Source organism: Panulirus ornatus, chromosome 66 (genome assembly GCF_036320965.1).
Source record: "Panulirus ornatus isolate Po-2019 chromosome 66, ASM3632096v1, whole genome shotgun sequence".
Classification (NCBI taxonomy): Eukaryota; Metazoa; Arthropoda; class Malacostraca; order Decapoda; family Palinuridae; genus Panulirus; species Panulirus ornatus.
In genome coordinates, this window is record NC_092289.1 from 543,327 (window position 1) to 565,446 (window position 22,120).

The following is a 22,120-nucleotide window of genomic DNA, read 5'->3' on the forward strand; positions in this document are numbered from 1 at the left end:
GTAAAAGGATTCCTCGTATTTTGATGTCACGTAACAGTTTCCAGTCAGAACCAGTCAGTTCATATTTTGGTATGAAAACCTGAAAATATATAGTGTTTGTGCAGCACACACACCAGGTTTGCAACCGGTAATGACAAGGGACATCATAAAAACCCCGTCGGCAGCTGGTACGGGAAGTCAAACCCAGCTTGACGACTTCACCCGTGACCCGGGGGCACACAGCCGCACTTCAGCTAAGATACATCACTGTCACTCCTCAAGTCCGTGACGAGAGCGTGTTGTGTTGGCAAACACTGATCTGCAGCGAAGGTCTGACGCGTGGCAGCTTGAGCTTCCGAAATGTGGAGGTGATCACGTAGCGCTGCAGGTGTTCATACACATTGAACATTACCGTATTGGAAGTAAATAAGGCACGTGTTCTATATGTGGGCACATCATATTTCTGGTATTCATACTCGATTGTTTTTCCGGGTATACAAGTCTTGAACATGGTAGCCATAGCTGCACACACGAGTGCAAAAGTTTGCATAGGCCTTGGATTAGGCCTCACAGGGTTCGCTTGTCTATATAGAAGAGAGTTAGTTGTTCAGCCGTAACTGGTATACGTAGATCAGTTGTTTAATCAGGACAATTCAACAAATTCTTTGTGTCCCTTTGTTTGTTTACTTTGTTGTATATTTCCTGATAGATTTGCTTCCTGACCTCATGCGCTGAGTGGATGTTGGACCTTCAAGAAAACCTTACCTGATTGGGTTCCATAAGTCTGTCAATAACGAACGCTGTTTGTACACATTACATTATCCTGACGTAAAGATAAGGTAATACGAAAGTACCTCATGAATTGGAATCTGTCAAAGTGATGGAATTCCAAGACAGTCAGCCAACTTTCTGAACAAGCAACTCAACACTTCTCATTGTATTGTTGTATCTTCTCATTGTATTGCTGTATCTTCTCTTTGTATTGTTGTATCTTCTCATTGTATTGTTTTGTCTTCTCTTTGTATTGTTGTATCTTCTCATTGTATTGTTGTATCTTCTCATTGTATTGTTGTATCTTCTCATTGTATTGTTGTATCAAGTATTCTTACAAGCCCGGCATCTAATGCGTCTGTACGAGGCTCATGTGTAATATGTTGAAATTCCTCTTAATTTCTTTGCCCTTTTTAAGGCCTTTTAAGTTCTGGTTTATGATTACTTTTCCGTACACTGCAGTTACTGGAATATGTATCATGATGCTGTTTTGTCTTTTGTTTTCAGATATAATTAAGAATAATAAGGAGTGTCTAGTGTAGTAATAACCTGATGTCAGTCATGTTCGCCGGTCTATTGTTATGAAGAGAAATTTGGGTTTTGTTGATTGTTTTCTCCATCAGAGAGCGGAGATCACACTCCCCCTAATAACAGTCTTTCCTACGATTAGGTTTCTTTCCATTTAGTCGAAGCAAATGATTCATGAAGCTCGTTCCACCTTCAACTACTTGGTTCCGCTTGAGGGTGTTAACCTTTCGACACCCAAGCTGAAGGTCTGGCGCCGGGGTGAGGATGTGAAGGTCTGTGTGTAAACAGACAGGAAGGGTGTTCGTTGCTGCTGTCTTCATCTTACCGTCGAGGCTGCCTCGTGTTCTTCAACAGGTGTTACGTTCCTGTCTAGCAAACCTCAGGACATGTATCGTTCTGTTTGATGGGCAGTCGTGTGTGTGTGTGTCTGTGTGTGTGTGTGTGTGTGTGTGTGTGTGTGTGTGTGTGTGTCTGTGTGTGTGTGTGTGCGTGTGTGTGTGTGTGTGAAACCTAGACAAGCACTCGCAAATTATCTTTAACAAATAAACTATGATTATGCAAATTAACAAAATGACGGGGTTAGGACTAAATACAGTCACTTAAGTTTAGGGAAAATAGTGAGTGATAGAGAAGAAATTGGTAAAGTTCTCTGCGGATGAGAAACAGGAAGTAAAGGGGTCAGGTAAGAGCAGCGGGTAAGAAAGAAACAAAACACAATTAAGGAAAACGGAAGAAATAACCTGTAATGCCTGATGACTGATGGGCGAGGGAGAAAAGATTTGATGAGAATATGGTTCAGGTAACTTGCGTCACAAGAAGAGAAAATGAAGAGAAGTAACAACATCAGACACAGGCTTCATGTAATGGCCAGGTGGAGGGGAATCTCCCACCAATCATTGCTCAAAAGTTCACTGATGTTAACATAGGTACTGATGCGTGCCATCTTCCCACTGTTCTCACAAAGCAGCCTTTATGTGGGTCTTAAGAACTGACATGTGTTGAATGTTGGACTTTCATGCCTGGCTAGCCTTGCCATACATGCAAGACTGATTCTGCTCATACTTCGTTAGAATTAGTTTCCAGATTAATTTGATCACAGAATTTCTGCACAGATGAAATAATAGATAACCTCATCTGATTGAGGGTTTTGCATTTCCTCTCGCACAAAATTTGATCAGTAGCAAGTGTCGATATATTTTCAAAGACTGAGCACTAAGATTTCTTGAATATCCTTCCTACAAATCTGCCTCAGACTGTAGAGAGTCATCATGTAAATTGCCGTCACAAGTCACTGTGGCTTAAAGCCTCTCAGTCTATCTTGATCAAGTCACACGTTTCCTTGTGAAGTATCAAACCTCTTGAGATCAACCCTTCCAACACCACCATTTCGTAAGGAGAGGCGTCAGTAGTCTGTTGGAAGATGTGTCGGACATTATGTCCGAATAGAGAGGTGTGAAGATCGTCTTGTCTCTGTGTACATGTGCTTACAAACATGTGGCCTGACTCCTGGTGTTATGTTTACTGATAGAATCTGGTACAGTAAAAAGTACATAGTGGTTTCATATATATATATATATATATATATATATATATATATATATATATATATATATATATATATATATATATATATATATAAACTGCTCGTGATTTATCTTTATGAAAAATTCGATACAAATGATTATCAAGTGAAACAGTTTCTATAGATAGGTTATATGATACCATCATTCATCTCAACAGCTTTGTTTTGATGCACTTCATATCAACACATTTCCAGATTAAGATCACACCTCTCCTTAAACCACATATATTGCGTCCATAAGCTGTGGACGAAAGAAAATGGAGATAGGGTGGTAAAACTACCACAGAAAACGGAGTCAGGGGTTGAAATACTTTGGACAACATTCTTTAATATTTATTACAATTTGATGTACAAAGGGTCTTGTTGGTATGTAAGTTTCTCCAGTGCAACTAAGGTACACCATACGTTTATCATTTGGGAAATACACTTATATACGGCAGGAACAGGAAAATAGTGTTATAATTGTGTTTGCTCAAATAAACAACTCTCGGGAACCATCTGCCTAGGCTTACCACTCTCTATAAACTTGCACCTCACACTGATTCACGAGGGCATATCTTGAGTGCCCGTCTATCGTGCTTCATAAGGGCATATCTTGAGTGCCCATCTATCTTGCTTCATAAGGGCATATCTTGAGTGCCCATCTATCGTGCTTCATAAGGGCATATCTTGAGTGCCCATCTATCTTGCTTCATAAGGGCATATCTTGAGTGCCCATCTATCGTGCTTCATAAGGGCATATCTTGAGTGCCCATCTATCGTGCTTCATAAGGGCATATCTTGAGTGCCCTTCTATCGTGCTTCATAAGGGCATGTCTTGAGTGCCCATCTATCGTGCTTCATAAGGGCATATCTTGAGTGCCCATCTATCGTGCTTCATAAGGGCATATCTTGAGTGCCCTTCTATCGTGCTTCAAGAGGGCATATCTTGAGTGCCCATCTATCGTGCTTCATAAGGGCATATCTTGAGTGGCCATCTATCGTGCTTCACGAGGGCATATCTTGAGTGCCCATCTATCGTGTTTCATATGGGCATATCTTGAGTGCCCATCTATCGTGCATCATAAGGGCATATTTTGAGTGCCTGTCTATCGTGCTTCATGAGGGCATATCTTGAGCATCCTTCGGGGGAATATTTCACGGTACAAATCGTAAGTCTCTCGAGAATGTGTTGACAAGAGCGGTGAATGTCCGCCACATAACGTCTGCGATGAGTCCCCTATTTTGACCAGACAATAAGGAATGACTTGGCAACTGCCGCATGCAGATCCCTCAGGTCCGGGACCTGGGACACGCACACACACATACACACACACACACACACACACACACACACACACACACACACACACAGAAAATGCGTATTTTGTATATATTTTCTTTGTGTCTTAGTTTTCATCTTTATTTATCAGTAATTTCCATTCTCTTCCTAGTAATTAAGATATTTGGGCTCGTTTTGAAGCTCCAAACCTCGAGATTCAGTCCATCATTATAGTTGGTCGTTTCGAAGTTGGTGCTTCCCAGTGCGTAGGTAGACTGGTGGTCCTGGGTTGTGTTTACCCTCCGGTACTGGATGATGAATTTCCCGTAGAAACATGAACGGTGTTGTATTTGAATAACGTTATCTAACTTTGAAAGTCAGAGGCGACGAAAGATGAGATTCATATGTGTCGGGAGATCATGACCTGTGAGTTTCACATCATAAAAGAAGCATCATATTAGGAAGGAAGCACGGTGCATGTGGAACTTTCTTCTACTAACCAAACGAACTCTTGTGCCACAATTAACAACCAAAATAAGATGTCAAAATAACTTGGTATTAGTCTGATATAGACAATTAACAACCAAAATAAGATATCAAAATAACTTGGTATTAGTCTGATATAGACAATTAACAACCAAAATAAGATATCAAAATAACTTGGTATTAGTTTGATATAGACAATTAACAACCAAAATAAGATATCAAAATAACTTGGTATTAGTCTGATATAGACAAATTAGGATGATAGTTTGACTAATGGAAAATGTTTGCGGACATCAAAGCCAAGACGACTATCTTATCCATGTAAGTGAAGCGTACTGGTGCATAACCAAGGGAGGATTGCATAGCACCAGGCTGTCATGCAGCAAGGTGCTATACGCTCTTAAGTCGTAGAGAGGCGAGCATTGTCGGTCCGCCTTACCCTTTCCAGTATGGGCAATGTGAAGAAATGTCTCATTAACTTTGTTTTCCTCTACATTGTAGGCTCCAGTCAAGGACAGAAGTCCACATCAAGGCTGGGCCTTACTGGAAATATAGGGAGGTTAATGAAAGGGAAAAAGAAGAGACAAGGAAAAGTATTTACGAACTTTGCAGGAAGTGAAAAACATTTTTAAAAAGTGCCAGGTCTTAGTTATTGGGAAAGACATGAGGAAGTAGAGAATTCCAGAGTTTTAAGGTGCAGGGAAATAACAAGTATCAAAACGACCCACCCTTATGTTGCCAACGGCCACTGGGGACACACAAGCAGCCAGCTCTCGGGAGCAAAAACCAAAGTAATACCTATAGAAGGTAGTTAGCTTGGGAGAGCTAGTAAGTAATTACTGCACATATTACTATTTCTTTATTCAAGTAATTCTGTGATAAAGAATGAGAGAGGCACAGGGGAGAAATCCATACGGTTTCGTATGGCTGGAGATTTCAGTACCTCATGTTGTAAGTGGTGTGTGGGCGTTGCCATTGCTGACCGTGGAGGCTGCGGGTGATCTAAAGGTCTGTCTAGTCACGCCTGCCGCTGGCGACCTCTGTTGTTCCGTGCAACACCCGCAAGGAACCGATTTCTAGAGCTACACTGGAAGATGACCAGCTTGAACAATTGTTGAAAATAACACCTCATGCCCTCGTATGGTTACATACTTGTAAAGTATGAGACCTCATGATTCTGCACTTGTAAACTATGAAACCTTATTTGATACTTGTAGTGTATGACATCCTATGATTTCATTCTTACAAATATAAAGTCACATAATTTGATACTTATAAGGTGTGATGTCCCTTAGTTTAATACTTGGAAAGTATGAGGCCTCATGATTACATACTTGTATAGTAAGAAGCTTCGTAATCTGATCCTTATAAAGTCCGAAATCTCACTCATGCATCTTGAATGATACAAGTCCAATGAAAAATTAGATAAATTGTACTTCCTTCGCTGTATTAATTCATCGAACAGCAAATGAGTCACCATAAAGAACATCAGTTTCCAAGGTCTTCAGACACTGCCTAAAACATCTCCATCGGTGATGTGAGAAGCACCGTAACCTTCTGTATGGTCCTCTGAGAACAAGTAGGCAATGTTGTGGTACTTCATGATTCCTTCAAAAGGGAAAGAAATATTATGGAATGCAATACAACGAGGAGGGTTAAGAAATATTCTTCAAGAAGATGAATATGGATAGAAACATTACAGAGACGTTAATGACTTGATTGCTATGAGTAGAGCTTGAGTAAACGTCCTGCTCATAGAGGAAAGCGTATGGGAATCAAATATAAATTCACTTGGAAATGATCTTGAAGTAGCGAAAGTAATGTAGACATTATTTGTGCGGGTACAATTGATATTTTTTTCTACCTTTACGAAATATCTTCATTAAAATGAGTGTGTAGTAAGGCGTCACCTATCACGCTCTATCACGTGAGTGTGTGTGTAAAACCGTCAGATTGTATATACCGTCATGGCCTCCATGATTGTCCCTACCTGCTGTGCTATTCTCCTCTGATGCTAACAGAGGCTTATTGGCTCAGATTCCTGCAGGTCGTCGGAAGGCCACCACTAGGTGGTAGGATCCTGATTTTGTTCAAGGTTATACTTCCTGGGACAACGTTCGGACCCTTGTGCCAGACCAGCGCCCCATAGAAACCCCAATACAAACAAAGTAAGACAATCTCACTGCAGAGAAGTAAGCCTTTTGCTCTTCTGGAACGAGTCAGTCACCCAGTGAGAGAGGTCGTCCCTTACATAGTATATGGCATCCCTAACGCTAGGGATTTACAGATAGCAGCTTCAAACACCCCCTAAGGCAACCGGCTCAACCCACAGGTTCTCCTTGCTGCTACAGCCCTCCGCCTCTCTGACCCTAACCCACACCGCTTATGCGTGACCAGTGTAGAGGCTATGCCTTAAGCTATCGTGGTTCTGGTCATTGACTCGCTAGACACAGCCTAATGTTCTACAGCAAAAAACGAGAAAAAAAAGAAGGCTTTTTTCTCTGGGTGGGTAGATATGTATTCTTCCTGAATGTTCAGGCGCGTATAACTCATATCATCCTTCACTCTTTTCTTTTATCTCGCCCTCATTCTCCTCCTGCTCCTTGTTTCCTCCGCTTCTGGCACGCATACACTCACTGTCAGTCTCTCCTCTCTCATCCTATCAATATGTCCAAAACATTTCAGCACACCCTCTTAAAGTCTCTTAACCATACTCGTCCTAATACCATAACTCTCTCTTATCTTCTCATTTCTTACTTGATCAATCATCCTAAAACTACTTATTGTCCCCTAGGCGTTTTATTCCCCAAATAGCCGCTCTACTCCATTCATTCTTCATTTTGGACTCTCGCCTCGTGTCCATACAACACCGTCGGAACTACTATGGCCGTCGTCGGGCTCAGACAGTGACCTCTCTTCCCACGCACACACCACAATGAACTCAGGATCTTTACTCTTTCGCCCATCCTAAGATTAACTTAGACTCCCATACCTCCCTACTCTACCGTGCCCATTTGTAGGAATCTAAAGCGCCCCTGTTCCTCTAGATTCACTCTCTCAAACCAACATTGGAATAGACCTATCCCTTTCCTAATGTAAACTTCATTACCTTACTTTCATTCATGTCATTTCTCAGCATCCTGCTATCACACACTCTCCTAAGCTCAGACGCCACCTTCAGTAGCTTCTCACCTGAGTCTGCCACAGAGACGTGTCATCAGCTAACAACAAACCTCCCAGGTACTCTATCCCCAACTGGCTGTAGACTCGATCGTTCAAGATACAACAGTTTCCTGGCGAATTTTATGGATGGCCACAGAAAACCGTCGTTGAAACATTTACTTCAAAAAAGATATATAAAATTTTAACCGGATACTTACAAGTCATTGTAGCATTGTCTTCCCTCCGGCTACATATAGGTTTACACTTATATGTATCCGTAACAAAGAATATATTCCAGCTGAAATTATTATTATTATTATTATTATTATTATTATTATTATTATTATTATTATCATTATTATTATCATTATTATTACTGATTATAATAATCATTATTATTGTTTTTATCATTATTATGATTGTCATCATTATTATTGTTGTTTCATTATTCATCTTTGCATTCTTGAGCCCGTATTGGGATCGTGTCAAATATTATATAACGTAATACATGTTTTCGCCAAAGTTCACATGAGTGAAAGTAATACGGAATGAGAACCAAAACCAAACACATTTTTACTTGATGTCTCGAGAAAAATGACATGAAAGAGTATTGATAATAACAAAGTATAAGTAGAAAATGATGACTTCTGAAAAATATTGTTAAAGAATAACTGCAGACGAGAATGGCAGAGCAGTAAGAGCTGCCAGTATATTTCTTCAGTAATATATTCAGTTTAATCGATAATAATATTGTACACTGGTGGGCAGTTGTGACTCAGTATCTGACGTTATCTGTGATTGTTCTGATATCATTTAACCACTGCGATAACTCGGGTTGTTGCGTGGTTATCCTGGCTTATCGTGCTGACGGTGTGGCGTCAGTCATACCGTGGCGGGTGATCTCTGGGCTTCATGCGCCACAGTAGGGAGGTCTGTGGCGATCGTTCAGGACCTGGATGACGATATATCTTCATTTATCTTGAGTGATTCCTCGTAAATTTAAAGTCACTGAATTTCGTTATTCTGAACCGTACATGAAGAGCTGTGACTGCGTGCCAGACCCATGTGAGAATTGTCAGTACCGTAAGAATTGTGAGTACCGTAACATTCGCTCTGTTGATCTAGGTGTGTCATGTGGTACAGTAGCTCTAGAATCCAAGTGAAATATTCTAAATGCAGGTTGTGAGAATCGACGTAGACGTGAAGAAATCATGGCGATGAGCTATACTTGGTAGCAGGTAACACTTTTCATACTATCCGAGGCAAAAAATATTATGCTGCTGCTTCCTCACAGGTGTAGGGAACTTATTGTATCTCTGTTCCCACACGTACGAAAACTCATGGAGTGTGGTAACGTTTTCGTTTCTCATAGTGGTCATGAGCCTTTAATCAGGGAGTGATGCTGATGGTCGACCCTGTCATGGTGGGTTTTGTTATAGCGATAATTCTCACCATTATGTTGTCGAACTGTTCTGTCTGGTTGAGAGAGACGTGCCCTCATTGTGCCTTTTGTTGTAATGTTGTAGCGGGTAGTGTCTGGCTGAAGTGTTAGCTTTACATCTGGTGTAGTTCATGTTCTTGCGTGATTGTATTAATTCCTAATTATCATATTGTTTTTTCTGGTTTACTGTTATTGATGTTTATGACTTCCATAGTGCTTCTGCCTTAATATTGTTCGTGCTCTAAGGTACGTGTCATGTTCTATCTCAGCCTTAATGTTCTTCCTTGTGTTCATTCGCTTGTTGGATTTCTGTTCTGCTGTTTAACGTCTCGAGTGCTCTTTTTCTATCTTCGCCTTAATGCTAACACATATTATCTAATTTTTCTGTTCCAACCACCATACTTTGGTGATAGCATCCATCTTTCTCTTTACATGTTTACCATAATGCCGTTGATTTTTTTTTCATTTTTTCCCGTATATCCTGCCATACTGTCATATCACATTGTACACTTCCTCTAGTGACGTTGTGTACTGTCTCTCTCTTGTTGCATCACCTAGGTCGGCTGTAGCTCCTGCTTTTCTTCTATGGTATCAGATAGTGTTGCACTACACCAGACGACTGTTCAATGTTGATAATATCATATGTTCTCCCCAGGTGACGAAGATCCTCATCAGCTTCAGTATAGCTACTCTTGTTTTTTCTTCTTGTTTTCAAGAGCGTTTTTACCAAGGGTTCTGGAAGCCATATTCCTAATATGTTTTTCCATAAGTGTTCCTTGTGTTTCTATAATTAAATTTTCTTTACTATTGTATTAACATTATCATCCAGACATCTTTCCTGTCTTTCTGCTCAGAATTCCTTATCTACTCCCACATTTAGCCGTACTAATCTACTATTAAGCCAAACTTGGCGGTACCTGTGGAACCCAACTGTAAATATATTTACTAATAAGCCAAGCCATTTGTTGTACAGTATCAAAATTATTCATGAATTAAGGATTTAATCTTCGTCTGACTATCCTGAGTATGGAGACGTGGACCCTCACTGTTATAGTCTACTACTCACTCATCAGCATCCTTCATACCTTCACTAAATACATCCACGATGAACAACTGTCTTCCGCTTAAATCTTTTCATGTGTTTCCTCTGATCCATATTGTTCCTATGTAACTGATTTACCTCAACCGTATCAGCTCTCCGTCTTTGTTGGACTGTATGATACAATTTGAAATGTTAAGATATTTTCGTTATTGATATCTACCTTTCTACCTACCAGTATGTTGACGTATGAGAGAGAGAGAGAGAGAGAGAGAGAGAGAGAGAGAGAGAGAGAGAAGGGGGGGGGGAAAGATGCAGATAGATAACCCAGCATGAAACCGGTTTATTATAATCAAAATTTAGCAGGAGTTCAGAAGGGTGGGTGTTGTGGGGTAAGTCTCATACAGATACCAACCATCTGGTGTGGGACCCACTCGAGGATCCTGCCCAGGACCCCCAGATTCCTTTGACCGCCCGTGGCACCTACTGTGTTCGTGTTGCGCCTCCGTCCTGCCTTTGCTATTTACGAACGCATCTTTTGAACTGACATTACAACGTTATTGTCACAGACGTTATCACTTCAGTAACTTTAATTTTAACTTTGATTCTTTAAATGTATTTTTCAAACGCAATAAATTATAAAAAAGAAATACACTAAACTCTTGTACGTGCATCAGGAGGGTGTGACATAGAGTACATAGTAAACCTCGTGTTCATGTCTTCCATATATTTCCTTTGAAATATAGCGAAGATTTATCACTTGATCAGTACGTAATGACGAGAATCATACAGCAATGTTAGCCAGTGATCAGTATCGCTACTATGTGATATTGACCGTTTGATTAGTGATCACTTCGCTACACTTTGGATAATGTAGTAAACTGACTAATACATTAGTTCCCTTCACTGTTCAGCTGAATTTGAGATTTGGCCTTTACTGTAAACATTTACGAAATGAATGTGTGATCATAGATTGATACCTGAAGTATTACAATGGTGCGATAAATGCCATCATAGTAGTCTGGTTAAAGTCATTGTTGCAGAGGTAAGATCTTAATGTTGAGTATTGTGAAGGTCTTGGAACGTGTGGTGGCTGGGCTGACTACAGCAACGGTCAGCAGAGCGGGATTGTCATGTCATGCTCACTTTGCAGGTGCATGCAAACACTCCGCACTTCCCCATACTGTTCAGCAGAAGTCAACGTCTCTCGTACAAAATTACCAAACCTTCCGGACCTTTATCGTATATAGTTTATCATATTCGTTTATAAGCCACTGCTCAAGGTATTGGAGCTCTCTGGAAAAATGTGATTGTGATACAAGATTGCTCACCTTGGCCATGTTGTATCATATGCCAATGGCTGCTGTGTTACTGATGGGATCTGCTCAACAACTTGTGTATTGTGGGCCTACCAGGTTGGTCGGCTATTTCGGCATTAGGCCTTTCGACTGCCAGGATCCATAAGGTCGTAAACGTTAAGTTATAACAACCATTCGAAAAAACTTGAAGACCTTCTTCATGTGTCCCAGATAATTCTATTACCATACACTCTCACCTCATGTAGGTCCCTCGTCGTGCCTGTAGTCTCTCACAATTAGTCGCTATTGTTCAGCAAATGTAATGATCATTTCGTCAAGTAGAAGTTGTATTAGTGTCCATGGCTGCTAACTTCATAATAGGAACTTGGGACTTGGGTGGTGGATAACATCATGGTTCAAGGCTGCTCGAGTCATGACCTCCCACGCGCTGACCACAACACAAAAAAAACAAATTCGAAATTTGTCACACGGATGAAATTGTTCTGGATATATATATTCTTATCTTATTCTGCTCATTTTTTCTTTGTGTTACCCATTTTCTTTACCTTGATTTTCAAAGTCGATTGTAACGAAAGACTTACATCCAAGCGTTTTCTTTTCCTCGAGATCTTGCTGACGTGTGGTAAGGATGCCTCACCTTCAGATGAGTTGTGCTTATCGTGACTGAAAGAGACACACTGAGGGCCGCTGGCCACACTGATTCTCGGTTCTGGAGCTCCCTGGATGATGCCCATGTCTCCCTCCTACCCGGTGCACCTGACGACCACCGATGATTACAGAGGGAACGCGGGAGAACAGCCGACGAACCTCTTAAACCTCTGTTTAGAAAAGGCTCTACAGACGATGGATGGTAGAGAGACGCTAGCCTTAGGCTGTGTTGGCCTCGGTATGCTGCCCAGTTTTTGTTGTAGAGGGTCTGTCTCGATCGAGGAAGGGGCGCGCGCGCATGTGTGTGTGTGTGTGTGTGTGTGTGCGCGCGTGCGTGTGTCTGTGTGTGTGACGTAACGAGTGAGTAAGCATGAGAGAAATAACTACCAGCCTCTGATAATTACCGTCTAGTCAGTTATAATGGCCACCTGAAGTTCCACCAACACCGCCAGATAGATATAGCGGCGACGCCGAGGTTGCGGTGACCGACGTGCTTGTAGAGGAGGCACGGAGCGTCACGTGAGTGTGTAACTGCGCAGCGTAAGTGTGGTGTACACCTGCTGGTGATACCGTAAGTGTGGTGTACATCTGCTGGTGATACCGTAAGTGTGGTGTACACCTGCTGGTGATACCGTAAGGGTGGTGTACATCTGCTGGTGATACCGTAAGTGTGGTGTACACCTGCTGGTGATACCGTAAGTGTGGTGTACACCTGCTGGTGATATCGTAAGTGTGGTGTACACCTGCTGGTGATACCGTAAGTGTGGTGTACACCTGCTGGTGATACCGTAAGCTTAGAAGGGAATCACATCAATGTTTTTCTTGTACCGTACCTGAGTTAAGGAAAAGAATTCTCATAATTGTCGTAAGTTGGTGGCACACGTGGGAGAAAATCTTTACGTTGGTTCACTAAATTCTTACTTGAAGGTGTTACGTTATGTGTTACGGCTGGTGGTAAGGTACACATATAAAGCCTGGCTCTGAACCTGGGGAAACATTGAGATTGTAGTTTAAGGATAATGTCTTAAGTATTGATTTTTTATTTCATACCGTAATTTTGTACGCAGTTTAAGCTAAACGAAATACACATTTTTTTAAACAGTTTGTGGATGGCTTTTTCTGTTATGAACACATAAGACATTCAACCATGAACATTCACGATACAACGTAATTATCTTAAATTATCTAAAACCACAAACATCCAGGACATCAGGGACTCCTTCACACTAGTATCATCTTGAATCTCGTGTTGATAAACAAGCAGATAAGATCCTCTTCCACAAAAAAGAGGATCCACTTCCACTAAAACAGTGTAATCACAACCGTTAAGATGATCCATTACTTCAAACAGAAAGGATCCACCAACACTAACACACACTGTTACTCGAACCTTTTTTTTTCTTAGAAGCTCCTGCAGCTCAAAGGCTGCTAAGCTTCCAGTAGCATGGAAATGTTGGACTTCTTTGGAGTGATAAGTTCTTCAACGAGACGGCGCTCTGTCGTTTACAGACAATGAGACAGCTTTGCTGAAGGTGACTTTTCGCTCGCGGTGTAACAGCCACGCGGAGTCCGGCAACAGGAGAAAAAATGTGATAATCGGTGAGGGTGGCAGATGGGGAAGTGGTAGCAGGCAGAGATGTGGTGAAGAGGAGATGGAGTATTACGAAGGACTGTTGAATGTGTTTGATGAAAGGATGACAGATGCGGGATGTCTCAGACGTGAAGGTATGCGAAGTAAGAGTCTTGACAAGAGGAAACGCCATAAGTAAGATGAAGTGCGGAAAAGCGGCCTGAAAGGATGAAATTATGGTCGAATTTCTTAAAAAAGAGACTGACTATGTTGTTGATTGATTAGTTAGGATTTTCTGTGTATGTTGTATACCTTATAGGGAAGTGCCTGAGGATTGGAGTAATGCTTGTATAGCACCTTTGTGTAAAGGAGAGTGGGGTGAGGGGTAAAGCTAATGTTCGAACTACAAAGGTTTAAGTTTGCACAGCGAACTTGGTAAGTTGTACAGGAGAGTGGGGATTGAGAAGATGAAGGCATGTACAGGGCATCAGATTAAGAAAGAACACTGTGGTTACAAGGGTGGTAGAGGATGTGTGGAACAGGTGTTTGCTTTGAAGAATATGTGTGAGAAGTGCTTAGAAAAGCAGAATTTGATATATATATATATATATATATATATATATGTGAGTGTGTGTGTGTGTTTTTTTTTTGCTTTGTCGCTGTCTCCCGCGTTTGCGAGGTAGCGCAAGGAAACAGACGAAAGAAATGGCCCAACCCACCCCCATACACATGTATATACATACGTCCACACACGCAAATATACATACCTACACAGCTTTCCATGGTTTACCCCAGACGCTTCACATGCCCTGATTCAATCCACTGACAGCACGTCAACCCCGGTATACCGCATCGATCCAATTCACTCTATTCCTTGCCCTCCTTTCACCCTCCTGCATGTTCAGGCCCCGATCACACAAAATCTTTTTCACTCCATCTTTCCACCTCCAATTTGGTCTCCCACTTCTCCTCGTTCCCTCCACCTCCGACACATATATCCTCTTGGTCAATCTTTCCTCACTCATTCTCTCCATGTGCCCAAACCATTTCAAAACACCCTATATATATATATATATATATATATATATATATATATATATATATATATATATATATATATATATATATATATTATTTAAGGGAATTGTGGGAGGGTGTGATAGATTGTAAGGTTGTAATTTCTAGAATGATGTGAGTAAAATTGAAAGTGGATGGCGAGAGTTGAGTGATTATTAGTGCTTAATCACTCGGCCATAAGAAGAGATCATGAGAGATAAGTGTTTTGGTAGCAGTTGAGTGAGTGTGGCAGCAGTAATAGATCAGGTATTAGTGATGGGTGAATTAATGCGAAAGTAAGTAATGTGACGCTGGAGGGTATATATTGTACTGTGTTATGTAACTCCCGTGGTGCAGCGGTTTGTGTTCCTGACCGTGACGCATTCACGGGCCGCCCAGGGTCGAACGCATAGGTTCGAATCCTGGATGTGACAGTCGGTCCACAGTCAACCCAGGTGCTCATCCTCCCCTAGGGGTTGGTCTATACAATAGGTGGCTTGCTAGGCCTCACCACAGGTTGCAGATAACAATGTGATATGTAATTTTCATTATTTGTTTTATTTCATAATATTCATTTTGAGAATTACTTCTTGATGAGCATCTAAATTCTTGGTAGATTAATCTTGCTGTATTTGATATCTTATTTCAATATTAAGGTAACTAACCATTCTCTCTTATATTTCAAAATCAATGAAGGAGTCACATGTAATCTAGTTTTGCTTACGGTTACCTGACGCATCTACTGGGAGGAAGTGTTCACCCATGCCTACCTCGTTCATGTCTTCTGAAAGTTCAGAAGTTATACTGACGACGTAAACAGATTTCATTGTGATGTCCATAATTTTCGTCTGTTGTTTCATATTTGGTAGTCAAGAGATCGTTGGTCGTACAAGGATGTATTCAACCTGTGGCAGATAAGAACTTATGTCTAAGTGTCGTGTTCGCACCCACCCAGTGACGCCTGGTGGGATTGTGTAATTATCTTAATGATCCAGTGAGGAGACTGACCCCCTGTACCGTGTGGGAATCCCTTAATCTTGACGGTACGTTCCCAGAGCTGAACAGTTCCGCCCTTTTTTATGTTGTTCTTATTTTGATCCCTTATCACTGCGGTATGGCCTTTGAATATGACGGAACGACCTTTGACCCGACCTTAAAGATCAGGTTTAAGGTCAAGCCATCACACCCAAGGGTTGTAAGGTCATGTTCATGCGTCCATCTTCGTGCTTAAGGCATGACCGTCGTAATTAAGAATTGTATAATCTTGTGAAGCGTCGTAACGTCGTTTTTAAGGGTTGTACCACAGTGCTCAAGCGTCGTATCGTAATACTTAAGGGTTGTAAAGTCATGCTCAAACGTCGTACCGCTATTCTTAAGGGTTGTACCATCGTGCTCAAACTTCGGAGTGTCGTACTTAGGGACTGTACTGTCGTGCTCAAGCGTCGCACTGTCGTGCTTAAGGGTTGTACCGTCGTACTCAAGCCTCGTTCTGTTAAGCTTAACGGTTGTAATGTCTTGTTCGAGTTGTTTTTCCTCACTCGTCAAGTACAAGTTTTCCTCTGATGTATGTATGTATGTATGTTAGGAAGGATCACGATTTTGCGCGTGATCAAGATATTCTTATGAGTCCACTGGGAAACTTTTCGTGTTTCGTTTTCCTCATGGACTCATAAGAATGTATGTATGTGTGTTAGTGTGGCTCACATAAGCTTTCGTTATTTCCAGAAAAATGGAGAGTAACGATTACCTGTTGGTTGACCTGGTGTCAGTTACCCTCCTTACGACGCGTTGCTGAACTAAACCTAAACTCAGATTTTACGATTTTGTTCCTGACTATATCGTATGAGTGTGAGTCCCGGGTGTCCACTGTACCACGAGCGTTGTTGACCATCGCTCTGTCTGTCACAATATGTTGTTGTAAACCAGGTCTCTGAATGTTTGTATTGTTATTGTTGCTTGATGACTCCTCATGTTTATCGTTAATGTAAGTTACAAAATAACGTCATTATCAATAGATGTTTTCGAAAGACTTTGATCGAATGACACAGGTCAGAAAATGATGCTTGGTACTTATTCATAAGACATAACGTTGCATGGAGGGAGAGAGAGAGAGAGAGAGAGAGAGAGAGAGAGAGAGAGAGAGAGAGAGAGAGAGAGAGTATATGATCGTAGAATTATCTGAAAAGTATGAAAAAAAGTGTTTACGATTTATGACTTGGTGGTGAGAAAATGACGTTGCGAGCCTACATACATGATCCCGACAGTCGAGACAACTAAAGCCGAAATAACCATTTAACTGAGATGACTTGATTACTCCAGGTGACCCCTCTTTATTACACACACACACACACACACACACATTTACATTTAGGAAGGCACAGACGTAATCGAATTCGAAACAAGGGAGGCAGCGGAGTACTGGCAGGGAAATAGTGTAATGATATTGAATCGAGATATGTCACTGTCAAAAGTCATCAGTTCCGCCCACATGTCAAACGTTGGCTTAAAGTGATGTCTGTGCAGGAAGGGAAGGTGTGAATTTTCTGACAAATAGCAAACACTTCGATTCCCACTTTACTTATAATGTGAGACGAATAAAGACTGAACAAGATGTGAATGGCAATGGCGCTGTAGGTATATGAGAGGGAGAGAGAGCGCGCAGCCTCACACACACACCTGGGGCTCCCTGACGTTCACGGGTCGGTGAGTAGCCTGCAGGACAGACGTATGTGGGTCAGTGAGGCAGCACCTCTGAGCACCTACATCTGCCGTGGTGCTCTTGCTCTTGCACACACATAGCGGTACAACACCTGCCAGGAATCATAGCTTTATTAATACATCACCTGTGTACTTATGTCTGAGGCTCACATATATGGAATATATATTTGTATAAGGTATACGGAAGAGGATGACGTAGCATCCTCATACATACCTAAATATTGTTCTCTTCAGTTAAGTAGTCACCGAAAGACGTTTTATATCTTGAAATGTCTTAGTAAGAACTTATGTACTCATTGTTATGTTGTATAGCGTTTTCCCCAATTTTAGCATTTTTTGTTCAAACTGATGAGTTATATAAGCTATAAAAGTTTGTTTGATGATTGAACATAATACTGTCAAAGGTAGACTGCTGGTGCAATCTTTACTGAAGAATGATGACTCACTAGTCTTACTGTAAACTTGTTCCACTTGTGTTTCTACCTCACTAATAATTTCACTTCCACGCACTACCAGTCTCTTGATCAAACCTCAACCCAAACGTATTTGAAAGCAAAGTGAACCCATATGTTTATCAGTCTATAGTTCGTCTTGGCTGATTCTTCAACTTGCTGCTTATATTAGCATGTCGAAAAAGACATCCAAGCACAGAAGTTCAGCGTAGCAAGTGGAGCACTGGACATGGAGACCTACAGACCTGGGGTCTGGCGGATCTCAGTGGCCTGGAGCGAAGCCACCTCTTGCGTCACTATCATGGAAGGGTACCGTAAACCCTAGGAGCAGTAGCGTGTTCCCAAAACTTCACTAGAAGGTAACGAGGACTCTTAGAAAGTTTAACCTGGCGACAGATCATACTATTGTGGATGAAGGACAGTTGTTATGATAAGGAGATCTTTCTACATACATATGTATATATATATATATATATATATATATATATATACATGTATATAGCAGGATATGTTTGAGTCAAGGAATTAAGAGAATTATAGATGTCTTAGAATGAAGCTACAGGCATCGTGGACCATATTTGAATTACCCCTTAACAGGAAGAACAGCAAGACGTAGCAGGATAGAAGATTGCCTTGAGACGCGAGTATTATTAAGATGCCACCTTGCCTTGTGTTTTAATCAGCGACCTTCTTGTTAACGGTACACATTTCGGTCAGTTAGAGAGAGCATTAGCTACCACTGTGGATATTGCTACACAAAGCAGAACGTACCATATCAAACTGGACGACGGTCTCTGGCCCTGAGAGAATGGAGGTAGCAGCAGAAGGAAATAAAGGAAAAGGAAAACATGTCACTGGAGAACATATAAAAGTTTGTAAACAAGAAAGAGAAGAGAGACGCAAAGCAATACAGAATAATGATTACGCAAATAATTCCTTTTAAATCTTTCGAAATCCTAAAAATGAAGCGGAAAAATAATACAATAGCCTTTTATTATAAGTAAAAAAATTGATTTTACGTGCATTGTTAGTTACATCAGTTTGATACACTGAAGTTCCGAGCTGCAGTCATTTACTTGGATTGAAAGTTTATTGAAAATATTTAGAAATATCTTGACGTCATCACATGACACCTCCCGCTCTCTCTCTCTCTCTCTCTCTCTCTCTCTCTCTCTCTCTCTCTCTCTCTCTCTCTCTCTCTCTCTCTCTCTCTCACAGACAACCTACTCCCACCCTCCCAGTTCTCCCACCCTGCCAGACAACCTACTCCCACCCTCCCAGTTCTCCCACCCTCCCAGACAACCTACTCCCACCCTCCCAGTTCTCCCACCCTGCCTGACAACCTACTCCCACCCTCCCAGTTCTCCCACCCTGCCAGACACCTACTCCCACCCTCCAGTTCTCCCACCCTGCCAGACAACCTACTCCCACCCTCCAAGTTCTCCCACCCTGCCAGACAACCTACTCCCACCCTCCAGTTCTCCCACCGTGCCAGACAACCTACTCCCACCCTCCCAGTTCTCCCACCTGCCAGACACCTACTCCCACCCCTCCCAGTTCTCCCACCCTGCCAGACAACCTACTCCCACCCTCCCAGTTCTCCCACCCTGCCAGACAACCTACTCCCACCCTCCAAGTTCTCCCACCCTGCCAGACAACCTACTCCCACCCTCCCAGTTCTCCCACCCTGCCAGACAACCTACTCCCACCCTCCCAGTTCTCCCACCCTGCCAGACAACCTACTCCCACCCTCCCAGTTCTCCCACCCTGCCAGACAACCTACTCCCACCCTCCCGGACAATCTCCCCCATAAAGCCAGGACAATCCCCCCCTCCTCTCCGGACAGCGAGGATGTGATGCGAGTTCTTCCAGCTTCCACCTGACATTGACATAGGACCTGCTGCTGCTGCTGCTGCTGCTGCTGCTGCTCTGGTGTTCCCATCATTTGCCTGACTGGTAACTGGTCAGCTTTATGACCACCGTAATGCTCATGTAAGAGCATGTGACGGGGTATGGCTTGTTGCTGGTAGACGGTTGCCATACTGTTGCTTAAACATACCTACTATATATATATATATATATATATATATATATATATATATATATATATATATATATATATATATATATATATCTGTTTCCCATTTTAGAAAGTTAATACAAGGAGGGGAGGATTTCCGGCCCCCCGCTCCCGTCCCCTCTAGTCGCTTTCTACGACACGCAGGGAATACGTGGGAAGTATTCTTTCACCCCTATCCCCAGGGATAATATACATATATATATACATATACACACACACACACATACACACACACATACGCACATACACACACACACACACACACACATACATATATATACATATGAAAAATGTAAGAAACAATTTAGAAAACAAACTTTTAGATTGAAATGAATGAAAAAAAAGAATGTCACATAATGGTTCAACCTCTGGCTATGGGAAGTGAGTCAGTTGTTGTTCGCTGATGATACAGCGCTGGTGGCTGATTCATGTGAGAAACTGCAGAAGCTGGTGACTGAGTTTGGTAAAGTGTGTGGAAGAAGAAAGTTAAGAGTAAATGTGAATAAGAGCAAGGTTATTAGGTACAGTAGGGGTGAGGGTCAAGTCAATTGGGAGGTGAGTTTGAATGGAGAAAAACTGGAGGAAGTGAAGTGTTTTAGATATCTGGGAGTGGATCTGTCAGCGGATGGAACCATGGAAGCGGAAGTGGATCATAGGGTGGGGGAGGGGGCGAAAATTTTGGGAGCCTTGAAAAATGTGTGGAAGTCGAGAACATTATCTCGGAAAGCAAAAATGGGTATGTTTGAAGGAATAGTGGTTCCAACAATGTTGTATGGTTGCGAGGCGTGGGCTATGGATAGAGATGTGCGCAGGAGGATGGATGTGCTGGAAATGAGATGTTTGAGGACAATGTGTGGTGTGAGGTGGTTTGATCGAGTAAGTAACGTAAGGGTAAGAGAGATGTGTGGAAATAAAAAGAGCGTGGTTGAGAGAGCAGAAGAGGGTGTTTTGAAATGGTTTGGGCACATGGAGAGAATGAGTGAGGAAAGATTGACCAAGAGGATATATGTGTCGGAGGTGGAGGGAACGAGGAGAAGAGGGAGACCAAATTGGAGGTGGAAAGATGGAGTGAAAAAGATTTTGTGTGATCGGGGCCTGAACATGCAGGAGGGTGAAAGGAAGGCAAGGAATAGAGTGAATTGGAGCGATGTGGTATACAGGGGTTGACGTGCTGTCAGTGGATTGAATCAAGGCATGTGAAGCGTCTGGGGTAAACCATGGAAGGCTGTGTAGGTATGTATATTTGCGTGTGTGGACGTATGTACATGTGTATGGGGGGGGGGTTGGGCCATTTCTTTCGTCTGTTTCCTTGCGCTACCTCGCAAACGCGGGAGACAGCGACAAAGTATGAAAAAAAAAAAAAATATATATATATATATATATATATATATATATATATTTATATATATATATATATATATATATATATATATATATATATATATATATATATATATATATATATATATATATTGATTGATTGAGAGGGTGAAGGCATGTACAGAGCATCAGATTGGGGAAGAGCAGTGTGGCTTCAGAAGTGGTAGAGGATGTGTGGATCAGGTGTTTGCTTTGAAGAATGTATGTGAGAAATACTTAGAAAAGCAAATGGATTTGTATGTAGCATTTATGGATCTGGAGAAGGCATATGATAGAGTTGATAGAGATGCTCTGTGGAAGGTATTAAGAATATATGGTGTGGGTGGCAAGTTGTTAGAAGCAGTGAAAAGTTTTTATCGAGGATGTAAGGCATGTGTACGTGTAGGAAGAGAGGAAAGTGATTGGTTCTCAGTGAATGTAGGTTTGCGGCAGGGGTGTGTGATGTCTCCATGGTTGTTTAATTTGTTTATGGATGGGGTTATTAGGGAGGTGAATGCAAGAGTTTTGGAAAGAGGGGTAAGAATGAAGTCTGTTGTGGATGAGAGAGCTTGGGAAGTGAGTCAGTTGTTGTTCGCTGTTGATACAGCGCTGGTGGCTGATTCATGTGAGAAACTGCAGAAGCTGGTGACTGAGTTTGGTAAAGTGTGT

The 22,120-nt window shown here is 41.8% G+C and overlaps 1 protein-coding gene across 6 annotated transcripts in view; it reads left to right on the forward strand.

Annotated features, from left to right (window-relative positions):
* The window catches only part of LOC139746861 (uncharacterized), a 526,669-nt gene that overhangs the window by 359,750 nt on the left and 144,799 nt on the right, over positions 1-22,120 (forward strand). The gene's annotated exons all lie outside the window — the stretch shown is intronic.